Genomic DNA, 21,283 nt, shown 5'->3' with positions numbered 1-21,283 from the left:
AAGCCCCAGCCTTGTCTCCTGGCAACGAGCATCTCGTCCTGCCCAGTACACTGCTGAATGCTGCAAACTGTTTGGAAGATCTCTCATGTCACAGGAAAAACAGAGATGCATGGAGTGTCCCACACAGGGTAAGTAGAACAAGATATGTTTATCAACTACAGAAAGACAGCTCCTGAGTGTAAGGAATGATGCATAAAGGTCAGGACTTTACAAAGTAAAAACAACAAAAAAATCTCTAATTCACAAGAACTTGTGTCTAGCAGGAACCAAGCTTTTGCTGTAGCTTCACATTATCCTCATTAAAAGATCATTTAAAAAAACTCACTTTTATAACCTGGCTGTCATTAAGGGGTTGTGGTTTTAGTCCTGGGGGATGTCTCTGAATTTCATCCTGACTTAAAATAACTCCTGTTTTTTTCCCTAGAAGTCCCTCTTCCAACCTTCCTTTGTATTTTCCTCTATTTTTAGCCTCTTGCATTTTGAAATATATTTTAATTTTTACTTTTTCAAACTTTTTCTTTAAGGTTCTCTGTCCTTAATAAACCTAACCAATTTTTCTTTTCTTTCATAATCTCACTCTTTACTCAACCTAACCAATTGACTTATATAATTTTTTCACTTTCATTCTTTTTAAATCTTTTAAAACTTGTTCTTTCATAACAAACAGCTCTCTTTAATCAACTTAGCCAAACAAGCTTTGTGGGTTTTTTAAACCTCTTTTATTCAGGGCCTCTCTTTCAAATCTTTCATACTTTTTTCTCTGAAAAAGTCAACCAAATGTGTCAAAACACAAGCACGCAACATTCCCTAACCAAACTCAGAAAAAAAACCCAATAAAATAATTAAACATGGCCAATGGCACCAAATTCGCACATGACCAGAAACAGGGATAAAGGGCAGGATGTAATCCCAAAACAGGGCCATGGAAACCTGTCAGAAAGTATACGATGAATGCTGCTGAAGTATTTACTATGAACTATCATCTATCACACCCCCTTTGTTGTCTCTTTTCCAAGCTAAGATGTCCTAGTCTGACTGATCTCTCCTCATATGGAAGCTGTTCAACATCCCATAAACATTTTTAATTTTCTTTTCTGAACCTTTTCCAATTCCAATGCATCTTTGAGATGGATGACCACATGTGCACACAGTATTCAAGAAATGAGTATTCCATGGACCTATATATATTTATACCATTGTTTGCTTTTTTCATTGCCAATGCACACTGAGGGCATGTTTTCAGACAACTACCCACAGTGACACCAAAACATATTTCTTGAGTGGTCACGGCTATTTTAGACTCCATCATTTTGTAGGTACAGTTGGGATTATGTTTTCCAGTGTGCATTACTTTGCATTCATAAACACTGAATTTCATCTGCCATTCTGTTGCCCCATCACTCAGTTTTGTGAAATCCCTTTGTAGCTCTTTGCCGTCTGTTTGGGACTTGACTTAAACCACATCCATCGCTTAGCTCTTTTCTGAACCTTTGTAAATACTTAGTCATGGGTGCTTTTTATCTCTCGGTGTCCCCATCCCAAGATTCTCTCTTTGTAGAAGGAATTGTGTAGCCTTCTCTGATGACATCTAAGACTCATTTGTCAGATGTAATCTGGGTCCACTGATGGTAGAAGGGCCTCAAATGGTGAAAAGTGGGCCCCGAGTGCACCAGTTTTAAGGGGCGGTCGCTCAGACCCTTGACCAAGCCATCAAATCTGATGCTTTTGGGAGGCAGGATGGGCTGTAGATGACTGGCCCTGATGTGTGGATTTACTGGAGAACGCTCAGCAGAGGGCAGTAGTAGCATCCTTCAGTCTACGTAGACTGTGGATTGCGCCCTTCATAGTTCCATTTGGCATCCTCATTTGCAGCGTCGGCTGTGACTGTGAAGACCCACACAAGAGTGACAGTCCTTGCTGCATCTGTTGCATATGTAATGGGTGTCTGGCAGGTCCTTGCTGTGCTTTCTGTGGGCTCGCTTCTCCTTTGCTAGCTGTCTGATCCGCAACTCACCCTTCTGAAGGCCCTTGTATAGTTCCTGCCTCCATCTGCTGCGATCGTCTGCCAGCTCCTCCCAACTGTCTGGCTTCATGTCTACTTCCCTGAGGTCTCTCTTGCAAACATCTTTGTAGCTCAACTGGGGGCGTCCAGGAGGTCTTTTGCCAGAGGCTAGCTTGCCATACAGGATGTCTTTTGGGATCCTTCCATCATTCATCCTGTGGACGTGGCCAAGCCAGCGGAGCCACCGCTGCCTGAGAAGGGTGTGCATGGTTGGGATTCCAGCTTGCTCAAGGACAGTAGTGTTGGACACTCCGTCCTTCAACGATATTCCAAGGATGGGCCTGAGGCAGAGTAAGTGGAAGACGTTCAGCCTCTTTTCCTGGCGGGCGTACAGGGTCCAAGTCTCGCTGCCGTTAAGGAGGGTGCTGAGGATGCAGGCTCTGTAGACTTGCATTTTGTTGTGAGTGTATAGCTTGTTGTTATTCCACACTCTCTCGCTGAGTCTGGACAGAGTTGTGGCTGCTTTACCGATCCTCCTATTTAGCTCAGTGTCCAACGACAGGGTGTCAGTGATGGTGGACACGAGGTGAATGAACTCGTGGACAACCTCTAACATACAGTTGTCAGTGCTGATTGATGGAGAAACAGCAACGTCCTGAGTAAGTACATTTGTCTTCTTTAGGCTGATGGAGAGCCCAAAGTCCTTGTGTGCTTTGGAGAACCGATCCAGCAGCTTCTGAAGCTGGTCTTCTGTGTGTGACACGACAGCAGCGTCATCTGCGAACAGCTTATCTCTGATGAGGACTTCCCGCACCTTAGATTTAGCTTTCAGCCTTGCAAGATTAAACAGTTTCCCATCAGATCTTGAGTGCAAAAAGATGCCCTCTGTTGAAGATCCAAAGGCGTGCTTAAGGAGGAGTGCGAAGAAGATCCCGAACAGTGTTGGAGCAAGGATGCATCCTTGTTTGACGCCGCTCCTGATGCTGAAAGCATCCAATAATGTGCCATCGTATAGGACAGTTTCTCTCATGTCTTCGTGGATAGACTGGATCATCTTGAGTAACCGTGGCAGACAACCTATCTTGTGGAGAAGTTTGAACAGTCCATCCCTGCTGACCAAGTTGAAGGCCTTGGTTAGGCTGATGAAGGCAATATAGAGTGGCTTCCTCTGCTCCCTGCATTTCTCCTGCAGCTGCCTCAGAGAGAAGACCATGTCGACAGTAGATCTCTCTGCACGGAATCCGCACTGTGATTCAGGATACACCCTCTCAGCAATCTTCTGGAGTCTGCCAAGGATGACGCGAGCGAACAGTTTACCAGTGATGCTTAGGAGGGAGATTCCACGGTAATTGTTGCAGTCGCTTCTGTCTCCTTTGTTCTTATACAAGGTTACAATGTTAGCATCGTGCATATCCTGTGGAACCTCTCCCTCTCTCCAGCACAGGCACAGTAGCTCATGTAGGAGTTCCAGGAGAGTGTCTGTGGCACACTTGATTACCTCTGGTGGTATACCATCCTGGCCTGGGGCCTTTCCTACTGCAATGTTGTCGATGGCTTTCTTCAGTTCATCCACAGTTGGTTCCTCATCCAGTTCGTCCATTACTGGTAGGAGCTCGATGGCATCGAGGGCTGAGTCGACCACAATGTTCTGACGTGAGTACAGCTCGAAGTAGTGCTCAACCCAGCGCTCCATCTGTTTGGCTTTGTCAGTGATGACTTCACAGATTTGGATTTCAAAGGTGCCATCTTGTTCTGGGTGGGTCCTAATGCCTTCTTGATGCTCTCATACATTCCCCTGAGGTTACCAAAGTCAGCACTGGTCTGGATGCTGCTGCATAGCTTGAGTCAGCAGTTGTTGGCACAGCGCCTGGCCATCTGCTGTACTGTTTTTCTGGCTGCTCTGAGCGCTTGCAGGGTATTCTGGCTTGGCGAACGTTTGTACTCCAGGAGCGCAGCGCGCTTTTTTTCAATGGCTGGAATCATCTCATTAGAGTTAGCTTCGAACCAGTCATTTGTGTTTCTAGCTCTTCCTCCAAACACCGACAAGGCCGTGTTGTACATTGTATCCCTCAGATGCTGCCATCTGGATGTCACATCGGCACCCCCAGGGTTGCTGCGCAGATGCTCCTCAAGGGTCGCTCTGAACTTTTCAGCTCTCTCTGAGTTAGCCGTCTTTCTGGCACCAATGTGGGGCCTTCCAGTTGGTTTAGAGCGGTGCAGCTTCTCAGGAATAACCTTGAGTTTGGAGCAAACTAATGAGTGATCTGTATCGCAGTCAGCACTATGATAGCTGCATGTCAGAAGGATGTTTCTGAGGTTATCACGTCTAGCGATGACCACGTCTAGTTGATACCAGTGTTTTGACCGTGGGTGTCTCCATGACACTCTGTGCTGTGGCTTGGTTTGGAAAAATGTGTTTGTGATGCACAGATTGTGGTACGTGCAAAATTCGAGAAGACGCTGACCATTTTCATTCATTTTTCCTACACCAAAGTGGCCTAAGCAGGAAGGCCACGAGTCACGATCGGCTCCAACTCTCGCACTGAAGTCACCCAGAATGTATAGTTGTTTGCGAGCAGGTATTTGTGCTGTGGCAGCACTATGCACATCATAAAACTTGTCTTTTACTTCCGGTGCGGCGTACAGGGTTGGGGCGTAAGCGCTGATCAGGTGGACAGGACTGGCGCGAGTTTGAAGTATCACCTGAAGGAGTCTTTCTGATCCACCCATGACAAATTCCACCATTTGTAGAAGGGTGTTTCTGATGGCAAAGCCAACACCATGCTCCCTGGGTTCTTCTCGGGCTTTACCCTGCCAGAAAAAGGTGTAGTCCTTTTCCTTTAGAGATCCCGAATCTGCAAGATGCGTTTCTTGCAGAGCAGCAATGTCAACTTGGAGCCTCTTCAGTTCCTCATTGATGACAGTGGTCTTTCGGGTGTTGCTGATGTCCTGAACATCTTCAGTCAGACTGGTCAGCATGGTCAACACATTCCAGCAAGCAAGCTTACAACTTTGATGGTTTCCTTTTCTTGTTGATTTTCTTATTGGTTTGCCTGGTGCTCAGCTTTCAGGTCACTTGTCAGGTTTGGGAACCTTAAGCCTCACGCACCTAGTGAGGCAGGTGAACTGTGGCAGGACAGTACCCTATTGGCTGGGGGCTGCCCAGCTTGAGGCAGGCGGTGAATGTCCAGTGAGATGCGACGATCTCTCCCACCGTCGTAGGCAACCCCTGGCGCTCGTTCTCTACGCCAGTCGAGCAAAAGCTTATAACTGGTATCTGTTACCTCCCGTGTTGGTTCAACACTGTTAGCAATGCTGGAGTACCTCTCCAGGCGCGAGCTTGGGCGATTATTGGGACCCTGGGCTGCCCAGACGCGACTGTTCCCCTCTCGGCTTTACTGATATAGTCCAAAGGAGAGGATAACCTCTACGTCTGACACCAGCTCAGCTGCAGGAGTTGCCAGGTCAATGCCAGAAGTTGGCACAGAACTGCCTTAGGACTCCTCTCCAGATTTTCTGTCAGGGTTTACTCCCTTAGCCTTGCTCCTTTCCAGGATAACCCACAAGGCAGTGGGGCATGGAGAACGTGGGTACGGTCCCACTACCTCTTGCACCTCCCGGGCGCCACATGTCCCCGAAGCTCCCCGTGACGACCACCTCGCCTCCCCAGGACCCTCCTCCCCACCCCTCTGCCTCTCATCGGCTACCATCACCCCCCAGATCCTCCCTCCCTGTCCCCTTTTCCCCCATCCACTCCCATGTCTCCTGACTGCACCACACTGCCCCCATCAGTTCTCATTGCCCCCAGGTCCCCCTTCCCCTGGCCTCTCCGCACCTGGCCACACGCTGCTGCAGCCCCACGTCCTCCAGGAAGGCGCCGATCTTGCAGCCCAGCTGCACCCTGTGTCCCAGCCAAAGCTACCAACTCTTCATCTGGCTACGGCTGTCCCTGGAGCACCACAGATCTGGTGCAGCGCGTGCATGCAGGGAGCGCAGGACTGGGCCTGGAAGCCATGCAATCTGGGCCAGTACGCCGCAAGCAGCCTCTGTGGGTGCTGCCATCCTCACAGCCGTACCAGATGCCCCCAAACCACTTGCCCACCACTGACATCCCTTGATCTCGCCCCCGCTGCTCCTCATGCTGCAGCGGGTCCCTCAGCTCCAGCCAGCAGTTGGGGATGATGCTGCCTCTTACACCTGAAGTAGTAACTAGCTCCCTCTAAGCTACCCCTCTGAACTCCCCTCTCAAAACTCCCTCCTGTTAGCAACCACCCTGTTTGCATGCACCTGGTCGCATGCTCCCTGGTCGCTTGCCAGCAGGGCTTTAGAGCTCTGGCCTACCTGAGAGAGCCCCTCCCTCTGACTACCGCTCAGCCAATCGGCACACAGCCTGAGCACATGGCCTTTCAAACAAACAAACAAACACACAGCTCAGCACTCCAAACACCAAACAGACAAACCCAGGCCCAGAACCCCCAAACCCAGGCACCCACACACTCCAGAAAGCCACTTACCCAAAAGGTGCAACAAAGATGATTAAGGGGCTGGAGCACATGACCTCTGACGATAGGCTGAGGGATTTGGGCTTGTTTAGTTTACAGAAGAGAAGACTTAGGGGTGATTTAATAGCAGCCTTCAATTTACTGAAGGGAGCTCTAAAGAGGAGGGTGAGAACCTGTTCTCAGTGGCGTCAGACAGCAGAACAAGGAGTAATGGTCTGAAGTTGAAGAGAGGTGGAGATTAGATATTAGGAAAATCCACTTCACCAGGAGGGTGGTGGAGCACTGGAATGCATTGCCTAGAGAGTGGTGGATTCTCCATCCCTTGAGGTTTTTAAGTCCCAGCTTGACAAGATCCTGGCTGGGATGACTTAATAGGTGTTGATGCTGCTTGAAGCAGGGGGCTGGACTAGATGACCTCCTGAGGTCCCTTCCAGCCCTATGATTCTGTCTTCCATCTTTGACTGGATTTCGTGTGGAATACCTGAGGACAAGAGCCATGTTGCCCTGTGCATAACTATCACAGTGGCAGTGGTTCTAGCAGCTGTGTCAGCCTCATCCATTGCTGCCTGAAGGGCAGTGTTAGCAATTGAGAAGCCCTCCTGCATTATGGACTGAAGGATAGGGCATTTAATGTCTGAGAAGTCCTGCAGCAGGTCTTGTCATTTATTGTAACTTGAATGGTCATAGCTGGCTAAAAGAGCAGTATAGTTCTCTATTCTGTACCGCAGGGTGGCTGAAGGGCACACCTTGCACCTGAAGGAATCTAAATGCTTGGCTACGTCTACACTAGCCCCAAACTTCGAAATGGCCACGTAAATGGCCATTTCAAAATTTACTAATGAAGCGCTGAAATGCATATTCAGCGCTTCATTAGCATGCGGGAGGCCGCAGTGCTTCGAAATTGACGCGGCTCGCCACCGCGCACCTCGTCCCGACGGGGCTCCTTTTCGAAAGGACCCCGCCTACTTCGAAGTCCCCTTATTCCAATAAGGGGACTTCAAAGTAGGTGGGGTCCTTTCGAAAAGGAGCCCCGTCGGGACGAGCCACGTCAATTTCGAAGCGCCGCGGTCGCCCGTAAATTTACCAAATACTCTACCAAGGAGTTGGGTTGTGGATGAGAAGAGAGAAAATCCATGCCTTTAGATGGAAGAAAATACTTTCTATCCGCCCTGCAATTGGTGAGCCAGAGAGAAGCTGGCATTTTCCAGAGAACATTAGAAGGTTCCAGGATTGTAACAGGTACTGCTATTTTGGAGGGCGCAGATGGCTGCAGGATCGTGAACAGCCTATATGGTTTATCTTGCACCTCCTGAAAGGTGATGCACTGGGATTGGGTGACCCTCTTAAAGATGTCTTTAAATTGTTTTAGATCATCAGTTGCAGGAGAGGGGGAAACCTGAAAGAATGCCTCATCTCATATAGACCTTGGAAGACACCTCGGAATCAGAATGATGTAAATCTTCCGTGCCATAAGAAACTGTGAAACACTAGACAATAGATTAGCTGTTGGGGACTGTACTGACATGGTAGGAGGGTGCCCTGCCATACATGCATGCTGAGAGGTAGCATGCCTAGAACAGTACATGTGGGATGATTGAGGCCAACGTGTGTGCCAGACATCCCATGAACCCCATTGCAGAGGAAACTGTTGAGTGGAGACAAGTGGGCTCGTGAGTGACTGACCCTCTGCCTGCTACTAACTTTAGACTGTGATGAAAGCGAGGGTGAGCGAGCACCATCATATGAGGTGCTAGCATACTCATGCCCTGTAAAATTAGTGGGGACACAAACAGCGTTGACCGTAGCTGAGGCGACATGAACACGTCGTGTCTCTCACTGTCTGACCACCTGGTCCACAGTGGTAGCCAAGGCAGTGAACACCACCAGTGGAGGCATATATTGCCTTTTGGTAGCAGATACCTCAGAGGCGACCACTGGTTAGGGTCGCCTGGTCTCTCCTTCAGCTCCCCTTGCTGAGGAGGACCTGTGTCTCTCAATGGCACTTGATGTGCATGGCACCAGAGAATGTGAGGCTGCCAGCAGCTTGGATAGAGTGCAAGGCAGTGACGCTGTCCCAGTGTGAGAGCCTCTGCAGGGTGATGTAGCTACCTTATCTCAGGGCTTTTGCTGCACCCACGTGTCATCTGGCGTGCCCCTAGATGAGAGGGACTTTTGCCAAAGTAGCACTTTCAAGCATGCTTCCCATTCTTTCTGTGCCCTTGCCAGCATGCCCTGGCAATGGGGGCACATAGAAAAGCTATGGGATTTGCCCAAGCACTCTAGGCATGCCCATCAGACCAGGGCACAGCCCCTCCACAAGTGTCACAATCCTTCATAGAAATAGGCATAGAGGAAAAAAGGGTATCTGTTTCTTTACAAGAGGAGCAGTTTCTGAGAGAAAAAAAAGCCACACTGCCATTCTGATTTGCAGTGCAGAGACATGCTGACGCCTACGTGGAGCACCCACAGGGAACACTTGAAGAAGGGGCTGTTCAGTCAGATGCAATCAGGTTATTTCCTTTAATTTGGGGGGTGGGCTGGTTTATAGGACTTATCTGTGCTGATTTATGTATATAAATCCATGGTACACCCCTATCTGGAATACTTTGTGCAGATGTGGTCATCTGATCTCAAAAAAGATAGCTTGGTATGGGAAAAAAAAATTAAAAAGGCAACAAAAATTATTAGGGGTATGGAACAGCTGCCACATGAAGCAAGATTAAAAAGGCCAGGACTTTTCATCTTGCAAAAAGGAGACTAAGGGGGAATATGATAGAGGTCACGACTGGTATGGAGAAAGTAAGTAAGGAAAAGCTATTTACTTATTTGCATAACACAAGAAATATGGGTCACCAAATTAAATTAATAGGTAGCAGATTTAAAACAAATGGAAGTATTTCTTCACACAATGCACAGTCAGCCTGTGGAACTCCTTGCCAGAGGATGTTGTGAAGACCATCACTTTAACAATGTTCCAAAAAGAACTAGATCATTAGTTCCCAAACTTTTCGGCCTCATGCCCCACCTTTTGATTTTTGAGAAACCCTCACGACCCCCTGCCTCTTCTTTACCATCATTCAACCCCCTTTTAACAAAAAAATCAATTCATAATTTAAAATAAGTAAGAAAATTTTATATAAAAATGTTATTTTACATTAAAAATAAGCACAAATAGTTTTTCTTGGCCCCTTGCAGGTGCCTGGTGCAACCCCAGCTGGCCAGGTGCCTGAGCCCCGTGCCAGCTACCAGAGCTGCCCACGCCAGCTGCCTGTTCACCTGCCTGAGCCCTGTACTGCCAGAGTCACCAGTCCAAGATGACCAAGCCCCACAGTGCTGCAGCTAGCCACCTGCCTGCCAGCCCGAGCCGCCCAAGTCCTGCAGTGCCCAGGCCAGCCACCCAATCCCCATGAGCCCTACAAGCTGGCCACCCACGCCCTGCGAGCACCCCTAGTTCCCATCTAACCCCATCCCTGTCCTCCCTCACCCCTCCCCAACCCACACTCACTCTCCTTTGTAAGAGGCAGCTAGCTCCATGTGGGTGTTTGCTGGCTGCCCGCTTTTTATAGTGGCTGTGCTGGGTTGCCCACATAAAGTGGCAGGGGCTGAGAGTGAGAAGCAAAAGACAGCTTTTTCTTTGGCTGGGGAGAATGATGGTGGGGGAGACTGGGTCACCTCACACCTCCCTGGAATTTCTTGGCATGCCCCCCAGTTTGGGAAATCACGAACTAGATAAATTCATGGCAAATAGGTCCATCAATGGCTATGAACCTGGCTGGGCAGAGACTGTGTCCCTGGCCTGTTTGCCAGAAGCTGGGAAAAGGTGACAGAGCAGGAATCACTTGATGATTCCCTGTTCTGTTCATTCCCTTTGGGGCACCTGGCATTGGCCACTGTCAGAAGACAGGATATTGGGCTAGATGAACCTCTGGTCTGACCTGGTGTGGCCACTCTTATGTACCACCCTGTACACTGTAACTTTTAAAATGAATCTCAGGGAAGCAATTCTCTGTGCTTTCATCTACCATTTTCAGTTGCTCTGCAACATCTGGCAATCAAGTATACTTACCAAGTATGGACTTTATTTTATTTAAAAAAAATCATGTTTTAAGACTATGATTTTATTCCTGTGTCCTAGAAGACAGGAGATTCCGTGTACACATGCCTGAGATTGAAAGTTCAGCTGTTCAGAAATAGCAGTCTGTTTTCAAGCTCACTCCCTGAGGGTCAAGAGCTTGGCATTACCCCAGAGGGAGACATTCCAAGTGTGTCCTTCTGGATTTTCAAAAGAGGTTTTTCCCCCAAGATGACCTTGGGGAGCTTTTTTTTCTTTAAATCAGAAGCCTTTAATGGGAAGATTTGAGAAGTTCTTGCAGTTTCCCATCTTCTACACACTAAGACTCAGACGAGAAACAATCCTGACCAATTTTGCCTCTCGTGGCAAAACTCACTATGGCTTCCCTCTTTGGGCAGGGAGCAGCATAGGGCCTGCAATATAAAAATCATATCACAGGCATGGGTATAGAGGAACTCAGAACTACTGGCTTAGAAGGGACCACAATGATCTTCTAATCTAACCCCCATCAAGATGCAGGATATGGTGGATATAAACCATCCCAGAGAGATGGCTATCCAAACTCTTTTTGAAAACCTCCAATGGAGTTTCTACAACCTCCTAAGGCATTCTCTTCCATTGTCCTGCTTACAGTTCAGAAGTTATTCCTGGGGTTTCATTTAAATATTTTTTGCTCTAGTTTGCTCCTCTTGCATCTTGTGCAGTCTTTGGTGGAAAGACCAAACAATTTTCCTCCATTTTTTTTTGGAACCTTTTTAAGTATTTGAAGACCACTGTCATGTCCTCTCTTGATCTCTCCTCTTTTCCACACTAAACATACTCAGCTGTTTTAGCCTTTGCTCGTATAGCAGCATTCCATCCCTTGGATCATCTTTGTCAGTCACCTCTGAATCACTTGCAGTTTTTCTACATCAGTAACCAAAGCTGGACACAGCACTCCAGCTGGAGCCTAACCACTGCCAAACAGAGCAGTACTGTTACTGTCCGTGACTTACATCCTATGTTGATGTGACAAAGTGAGAATGTTCTTAACGCTGTCTCTGAATAGTATGTATGCCTCAGTTTCCCCATGTGTTACTCAAGTACCTGAGTGGCAGGACAAGGGTGTGTGATCCTTGCAGACACACTTAGATGGCAGATGTGACTGCTGTCTGGCTGCCTGGGCACACACAATGGTTGGCACTCTGTATTCTGGCAACTGATGGCTGTGGCTCAGACTCTGCCAAAGCCAGCTGGAAGTATTGCAGAACAGAGAGAAAGGTGAAGTAGAGATGATCTTTTTGCCCTTGAAAATGATAAAGCACAGAGGTGAGGGAAGTGGGCATGACTGAGGTGGGGTGCAGTCTTGCAACAGAAATTAGGAATGTTCAGCAAACAAGCTGCTAGGGGAAGAACTTCTCAGTGGTTTGAGCAGTAGCCTGCTAAACCCAGGGTTGTGAGTTCAGTCCCTGAGGTGGGTCTAGGGCAAATAAATTTAAAAAAAAAAATCTGTCAGGAATGGCAAGGGCCTGGACTCAATAACCTCTGAAGGTCCCATCCAGTTCTATGAGATAGGTATATCTTTTTTTTTTTTTTTTTTTTTTTAAAAAAACAGCTCTGCTCTACCTTGTGTTCCCAACAACCTGTCTGCTGCACCTACTGGCTGAGGAGTAGGGGAAGGGCTCTCTGGGGGTCTGTGAGACTTGCCCCGGCATCCCATTGCAGTGAATTCACTGTGAGTAGCTCAGAGTGAACTGGAGAACCCCAAGGTTAGACTGAAGCTGAGGAGGCTTGCCTAGTGAGAGTGTACCCTGAGGGGGAGACACTACTCTGGTCCTGTGTGACTTCATTCAGAGTGGTTCTCAGTAATGAGATTCTGACTCCCTGACAATCTAATAATGCAACCCAAAATTACATTTGCTGTTTTTGCACCAGCATTGCATTGTTGACTCATGTTGGGGCTGTGACCCAGCACATTCCTAAATCCTTCTCCTGCAATGCTGCTGCCAAAACAGTTATCCCATTTCCTACATTTTTAAATTTTCTTTTTCCTCCCTCACATGTAGCACCTTTACATTAGCCCAGGCTTTCCCAAATTTTATATTGTTGGGACCCATTTTATTTCAGTACCTTTTTTTGCAGCCCAAAAATATAAATGCCTATTTAAAAATGAAAAATGAATACATTTTCACTGTTTATTATTTATTCACAATAATAATAGTACATAGAGCTAATCTGTATATTTTCTAAGGACTGGTATGTTTTGTTTTGTTTTGTTTTTTTCCAGAGACCAGTACTGGGCCACGGACCACACTCTGGGAAACACTGCATTAGCCCAATTTCTCACGAACTGTCTGAATTTTAGCTCTATTCTCCAAAAAGTGTTGACAAATCTACCCACTTCCAGCCAGCATCATCTGCAAATTTGGTCACTCTACTCTCTAGTCTTACAGCCATGTAATTAATAAAGATGTTAAACACCTCTGGAACCAGAACAGATCCCTGTAGAAAGTTATTTGAGAACTACCAATCTGATTTCAGTTCAGTAACAGTCATTCTTTGTTTACAGTTGTTTAACCAACTATGTATCCACCTAAGAGTACTTCTGCTGAGCCTGCATTTCCCCAGTTTACCTATCAGAATAGCATGTGGGTCTGTGTCAAAAAACTTAGCGAAACCCAATATTTCTTGTCCTACCCTCAGAGGTTAAGGAGTTTTCTCCCTCCTCCTTGTAATGCCTTTTCAGGTACTTTAAAGCTGTTGTCATGTCCCCCTCAGCCTTCTGCCTTCCAGACTAAACAAACCCAATTCCTTCAGTCTTCCCTCATAGGTTATGTTTTCCTGACCTTTTATCATTTCTGTTGCTCTTCTCTGGACCGTCTCCAATTTCTCCACATCATTGCTGATATGTGGTGCCCAGAACTGGACACAATACTCCAGGTGAGAATCTTCCTTATAACACCCCTGTTAATGCACCCCAGAATAATTTTGGATTTTTTTTTTTTTTGCAACAATGACAAACTGTTGACATTTTGCTTGTGGTCCACTGTGACCCCTAGATCCCTTTCTGCACTACCCCTTCCAAGACAGTCACTTCTCTTTTTGTGTGTGTGAAACTGATTGTTTCTTCCAAAGTGGAGTACATTTACATTTGTCCTCATTGAGCTTCATACTATTTACCTCCCACACTCCGGATCGTCACCTTGACATAGTGAATGGGTGTGTGTGTTCCAAGAAACCCAAGAGCAATGCCATAGGGAGTCTCATACTCCTGACAGGGTCGCCCATGGCAGCAAGGTCAAGGGGAAGGGACCAAACAAAGAACGATCCTAAAAGTCCTCAATGGCAGAAATGGGTGGAGGATAGCAAGAGTAAAGCTCCAACAGCTGTGAAGGAAGATGAAGGCTGCAGTGGACAGGAGGCTCCCAATTGTCATGGGTCCCATGGCACTGGACCTGGGCCTTCTATCCATCAAGAATCATGGAGTGGCTATGTTGCAACAGTCCCTGCAAGTTAACAGAAGTCACGCGCAGGCATTTTCCTCTGCATACTACTCGTCTACACTTAAGCCCTACAGAAAATGGTGACGGGAGCAGGACTGTGAAATCTGGATGTTTTAGTCATGGACCAGCATGTAGGCAGTGGATATATGTATCGGTCATTCTGTTTTAAGGACGAGGATGGTAGAATGGTCCAGCCGCTGTATCCATGACTGAGCAGCCCTATTTAGGATCCACTCTGCTCACCCTACATGCGGAGTGGGCTACAAAAGTGTCCTACACATAGTCCACCTCAACCCTCCTGACTGGATAACTGTGTCTGGTGGCTTCACCTCTATGCTGGCAAAATCAAATGGTAAACTTTGGAACATGCAGCACTTGGGAGAACCATACCCAGGACTATCCTCACAGGAGAATGGTAATCTCTGAGGGGGTAACACAGTTTGAGAGGTCCCACCACAGTGCAGACGAGGAGATATAGAGAAGGAAAGAATGGCAAAAACTGCTCCACACCCTTCCAACAGCTACCAACACCAGCCTCTTCTGCAATAAGACCTGCAGTTCCAGAATCTAGCTGATCAACCATCAATGGACTCACAAATAGGAGGCTGACATGAAAACATCCTATGCCTTATCAAGTGACCGCCAAGAGGGACTATTTACCTCAGACCATTTCTCCAGTCTGTATGGATCATTTTGAATTATAATTCTCTCCTCTGCAAAGCACTTGCAACTCCTCTCTGCTTGGTATCACCAGCAAACTGTGTAAGTGTACTCTCTATGCCACTATCTATCAAATTCATTGATGAAGATACTGAACAGAAATGGTTCCCATATTAATCCCTGTGGAACCATACTTGTTAGGCCCTGTGAGCATGACTATGAACTATTGATACCTACTCTCTGAGAAGAGTTATCCAATCAATCATGTACCTGCCTTATAGTAATCTAATCTGCACTGTATTTCCCTGGTTTACTGATAAGAAAATCATGTGAGATTGTATCAAATGCTTTACTAAAGTCTAGGTACATCACATTTACCGTTTCCCCTTATCCACAAGTTTGTTATCCTGTCAAAGAAAGCTCGCAGATTGGTTTGACATGATTTGTTCGCGAGAAATCCATGTTGTTACTTGTCACCGTGTTATCTTCCAGATGTTTGCTCCATTATCTGTTTTGGCACAGAAGTTAAGCTGATTGGTCTGTGGTTTCCTGTCCTTATTTCCATTCTTTATACATGGGCCTTATACCTGCCCTATTCCCGTCTTCCAGAATCAATCCTGCCTTCCATGACTTTTTACAGATGATAGCTAATGGCACAAATACCTCATTAATCAGCTCCTTGGGTATTCTGGGATGCATTCCATCAGGCCTTGGTGATGTGAAGACATCTAACTTCTAGACAGGCCCAAGAGGGTAAACAACTGTACATTACTTGCCATCACCTACAGCCCTCAACTTAAATCCCTCCAACGCAATAGTGACAATCTACAACCTATACTGGAATATGATTCCTCACTCAAATTCCCTGGGTGAGGGGCCTGTTCTCTCCTACAGATATCCACTCAACCTCAAGAAAATACTAGTAGCCACACATCACACCACAGAAACACTAACCCTGGAACCTTTCCTTGCAACACACACCATTTCCAGCTCTGCTTACATACCTATCTATGCTAATAACACCATCACCGGAACTAACCACAACAGCCACACCATCAGAGATTCACACACCACACATCCACTAATGTGATATATGCCTGGTTCGGATGTCTGAACAGCACTGTTGTCAGATGCTACCAGCGTGGTGCTCTGCCCTCTCCAATGTTGGTATCACTCGGCTGCGTGGGTGTGTTCCCTCTGTGCACTGCCCCAGCTCTACAGATAGCCGACACAGCAGACCCAAAGAGAACCCCCAATGACCAGAGTCTAGTAAGGTGCGAAGGCACATCAGCCAGGTTTATTGCCGTATTGGACACAATAGTAGTTCCCTGTAGACTTCTTAGTCTAAGTCAGGGCATACTACAAATATGCACCCACGATCAATGGACTCGGCTCAGTCAGTGGCAGGACTTTCCACTGCCCCTCGGCCGGACCCAGACCACACCCCAGCGGTACATTCTTATAGGTACAAACAACTTACACATCACTCCTGACGTATTGAGGTATAACCCTTCTACGTAGTCAGGTGCCGCCTCTCACCTTGTACATGTTGGTTCGAACAAAACAACTCTATCCATCATATTACCCTTTTGCCCCTGTCATTGGGATGGGTCAGCCTGTTCTTTCTTATCTGTGGGATGTTCCAGGGTAGGGTGTTCTGGTACCATGTTCATACTTCAATGTGCTAGGTAGATATGTTTATGCAACATCAACCCTCTTCTTGCCAACTTCTGTGAGCAATGCATCCCTTTAGCTCACAGCTGAACTTTGCTTTCTGTTCATAGAATCTTAGAAGAGTAGGACCGGAAGGGACCTCGAGAGGCCATCGAGTCCAGCCCCCTGCCCTCATGGCAGGACCAAGCACTTTCTAGACCATCCCTGAAAGCCGTCTATCTAACCTCTTCTTAAATAGCTCCAGTGGTCGAGATTCTACCACCTCCCTTGGCAATTTGTTCCAGTGTTTGATCACCCTGACAGTTAGCAAAGTCTTGACCATTACTTTAGTTCAGGCCCAAGGCCTCATACTGGACCTGTACTTACTACAAGCACCTCCCAAAACATATTCTATTTTCCTAATTGGAAGAAGGACAGAGGAGCCTTGGGGGCCAGCACAGGCAATATAAGGACATGCTGAAGGCACATATGAAAACATGCAGCATTGGTGCCAACACTTGGGAGAACATGACCTAAGACCATCCCCAATGGAGATTGGTGATCTGTCAGGAGGTGGCACAATTTAGGAGGTCCAGCAGCAGTGCAGACAAGGAGAGAAGAAAAGAGTGTCAAAAACAGCCCCACACCCCTGCAATAGCTACCACCACCTACTACTTCTGGATGGGTCTGGATTTAATGCACCCAGGAGTACTGAGGGAATTAGCACATGTCATTGCTGAGCCTTTGGCCATTATCTCTGAAAACTCTTGGAGATCAGGAGAGATCCCGGATGACTGGAAAAGCCAAATTTAGTGCCCATTTTTAAAAAAAGCAAAGAAGGAGAATGCAGGGTACTGGACACCAGTCAGGCTTAACTCGATCCCTGGGAAAATAATGCAGGGGATCCTCAAGGAATCCATTTTGGAGCACCTGGAAGAGGGAAAAGTGATCAAGAATAGTTAACATAGATTCACCAAGGGCAAGTCATCCTGACCAATCTGATTAACTTCTATGATGAGCTGACAGGCTCTGTGAACATGGGGAAATCAGTGGATGTGATATACCTTGACTTCAGCAAAGCTTTTGATACAGTCTCCCACAACATTCTTGCCCATAAAATGAGGAAGTATGGATGGGATCCACGGACTATAAGATGGATAGAAAGCTGGCTTGACGGTCAGGCCCAAGGGGTAGTGGTCAATGGCTCCAATTCTGGATGGCAGTCGGTTTCAAGTGGAGTGCCCAAGTCTCAGTTCTGGGGCCAGTATTATTCAATATCTTTATTAGTTACCTGGATGAGGAATCGGATTGCACCCTCAGCAAGTTTGCAGACGACACTAAGCTAGAAGGAGAGGCAGATACATTGGAGGGTAGAGATAGGATCCAGAGTCACCTGGATAAATTAGAAAATTGGGCCAAAAGAAATCTGATGCGGTTCAACAAGGAGAAATGTAGAGTCCTGCACTTGGGATGGAAGAATCCCAAGCATTGTTATAGGCTGGGGACTGACTGGCTAAGCAGCAGTACAGCAGAAAGGGACCTAGGGGTTATGGTGGATGAAAGGCTGGATATGAGCAAACAGTGTGTCCTTGCGGCAAAGAAGGCTAACGGCATATTAGGGTGCATAAGGAGGAGCATTTCAGGCAGATGTAGAGAAGTGGCTATTCCCCTCTATTCGGCACTGGTGAGGCCACATCAGGAATAATTATGTCCAGTTTTGGGCCCCCCAGTATAAAAAGGATGTGGATGTGCTGGAGCAGGTTCAGCGGGGGACAACAAAAATGATTAAGGGGCTGGAGCTGAGGGATTTGGGCTTTTTTTGGTTTACAGAAGAGAAGATGGGGGATGATTTAATAGCAGCATTCAAATTCCTGAAGGGGAGCTCTAAAACTGTTCTCAGTGGTGTCAGATGGCAGAACAAGGAGCAATGGTCTGAAGTTACAGAATGAAAGGAGTAGGCTGGATATTAGGAAAAACTACTTCACCAGGAGGGTGGTGAAGCACTGGAATGCGTTGTCTAGAGAGGTGGTGGATCATCCATCCCTAAAGGTTTTTAAGTCCCAGATTGACAAGGTGCTGGCTGGGATGGCTAAGATGGGTATGATACCGCTTGAAGCAGTGGGCTGGACTAGATGACCTCCTGAGGTCCCTTCCAGCCCTATGATTCTAAGATCTGAAGCTCCAGAATTAGGCTGATCATCCATAAACAGACTCACAAATGTGGGGGGGGGGAGGGGGTGACATGAAGACATCCTACTCATTATAGAGTGACCGCCAAGAAAGAGAAGAAGAAGATGTCATCATATGCCAGAAATGCCCCTCTGCCATGTGCATTGGGCTAACTGGAAAAGTCCCAATGACAAAGGATGAATGGACACAAATCAGATGTCAGGAATTTGAATACACATAAGCCTGTGAGTGAGCACTTTAATCTCACAGGACACACTATAATGGACCTCAGGGTAAGTATTTTATTACAAAGAAATTTTAACACCAGATTACAAAAGGAGACACATGAATTGGAATTCATTTGAAAGTTTGATACCTTTAACCAAGGATGTCATTTTTGCTCCAAATTAGATGAAGTGGGTCTTACCCACAAAAGCTTATTACCTAATAAATAAAATTGTTAGTCTTTAAGGTGCTACAGGACCGCTTGCTTTGTTTTGTGAAGATACAGACTAACATGGCTACCCCTTATACATTTTTTAAGCTTTCTTAACTTGTTATTTTTACTATTTTAACTTCTAAACCTACTTCCTTTTTCCCAGCATTCACTCTTGTAGTCATCCATTCACCTCCACATTTCTTAGTGAAAACCAAAATAAAGACGTTAAGAACGTCTGCCATTTCCACATTTTGTCACTGTTTCTCTTCATTGAGCAACGGACCTATCCTGTCCTTCATCCTCCTCTTGCTTCTAATATATTTGTAAGATGTGTTCTTGTTACCTTTCATTCTCTAGCTAGACTGAGCTCATTTTGTGCCACTGCCTTTCAAACTTCCCCCTGTGTGTTATTTCTTTAGATTCCTACTTTGACCTAATTTCTACTTTTTATAAGACTCCTTTTCAATTTTCAGTTCATTCCAGAGCTCACAGTTAACCCGGGGGGGGCGTCTCTTGCCACACTTGCTCTCTTTTCTATGCAGTGGAATAGTGTTTTCTTGTGCACTTAATAATATCCCTTTGAAAAACTGCCAACTGTCTTCAATTGTTTTCTCTGTTAGAGTAGCTTCCCATAAGACCTTACCTACCTGGTCCCTGAGTTTGCTAAAATCTGCCTTCTTGAAAACCCTTGTCTTTATTTTGCTCTTCTTCCTTAGAACAGGACTTAGTAAAACATGGTCACCAAAGACACTGGGTCCAGGCCACAGACACAGCTGGGAGCTTCAGGCAGGATGTGGCCTTGCTTCTCTACTGTTCAGCATCTACTTTTCAATTATGCTATGAGCTGTTTTCAAGGACTGCATGCTGCGTATACCTATTCTGTTCCGAAAAGATGGAATGATAGAATCACAGAGCTGGAAGGGACTTCAAGACGTCATCGAGTCCAGCCCCCCGGCCCAAGCAAGACCAACCCCAACTAAGTCATCCCAGCCATGACTATGTCAAGCCAGGACTTAAAAACTCTAGGGATGGAAGTACAGTTTAAACCTCTCTAGTCTGGCAACATATGTAATCCAGAATGATTTTATTTAGCTGGACGATCACTCATCATGGGAGTAGTTAAGTTTCCTGCAGTCCCATAAAGTTTGTTTACAGCCACCAGTTCTGGCTATCAGTGTTCTGTGCTATTATTTAGCTCTGATTTAAGAGCCCAGTATGCAGTGGCAATGTTGGTAATGCTGCTAGATAATATTGACCTCCCATGGTCCAGAAAATTCTCTCGCTCGGCACTGCTCAGGTCCCTGGGGTTCTGGACTATAGAGGTTCAAACGCTCTTTCCAACCTCCAGAGACTTCAGGCTCATACCAAAGTGGTTACTACAACTATCTGTGAGCTTCCACTTGATGATGACTGTGCACTGTTGTCTCATTCAGTCAAGGATGCACAGGAGGTTTTTGATCAGTTACTTCTGCTCACCATTTTGGACTCACAGGTAACCTCAGAAATGCAGAGGTTATGCTTCAGCCTGTTCAGAAAAGGCCCAGCACTCCAGAGATCATGGCTGCTGGCACCATCCTTAAGGCTGTTCACAAGTTACATAAGAACATAAGAATGGCCATACTGGGTCAGACCAAAGGTCCATCCAGCCCAGCATCCCATCTGCCGATGATGGCCAATGCCAGGTGCCCCAGAGAAGGAGAACAGAAGACAATGATCAAGTGATTTATCTCCCGCCATCCATCTCCTGCCCTTGTTCTGAAGGCTAGGGCACCATACTTTATCCCTGGCTAATAGCCATTTATGGACCTAACCTGCAAAAATTTATCAAGCTCTTTTTTAAACCCTAATAGAGTCCTGGCCTTCACAGCCTCCTTGGGCAAGGAGTTCCACAGGTTGACTGTGCGCTGTGTGCAGAAAAATTTCCTTTTATTAGTTTTGAACCTACTACCCATCAATTTCATTTGGTGTCCCCTAGTTCTTGTATTATGGGAAAAGGTAAATAATTTTTCTATATTCACTTTCTCCACACCATTCATGATTTTATATACCTCTATCATATCGCCCCTCAATCGCCTCTTTTCCAAACTGAAAAGTCCCAGTCTCTCTAGCCTCTCCCCATATGGGACCCGTTCCAAGCCCCTAATCATCTTAGTCGCCCTTTTCTGAACCTTTTCTAATGCCAATATATCTTTTTTGAGGTGAGGAGACCACATCTGCACGCAGCACTCAAGATGTGGGCGTACCATAGTTTTATATAGGGGAAGTATGATATCTTTTGTCTTATTATCGATCCCTTTTTTAATA

At 46.4% G+C, this 21,283-nt stretch overlaps 1 protein-coding gene across 2 annotated transcripts in view; it reads right to left on the bottom strand.

The window, feature by feature from the left end:
- TPP1 (tripeptidyl peptidase 1) overlaps positions 1-21,283 on the bottom strand; it is a 47,255-nt gene that overhangs the window by 14,781 nt on the left and 11,191 nt on the right. The gene's annotated exons all lie outside the window — the stretch shown is intronic.

This window comes from Carettochelys insculpta, chromosome 1 (genome assembly GCF_033958435.1).
Source record: "Carettochelys insculpta isolate YL-2023 chromosome 1, ASM3395843v1, whole genome shotgun sequence".
In the NCBI taxonomy this organism is placed as follows: domain Eukaryota; kingdom Metazoa; phylum Chordata; order Testudines; family Carettochelyidae; genus Carettochelys; species Carettochelys insculpta.
Note: the sequence above shows the minus strand (reverse complement) of the source record. Positions and strands in the feature narration are given on the sequence as shown.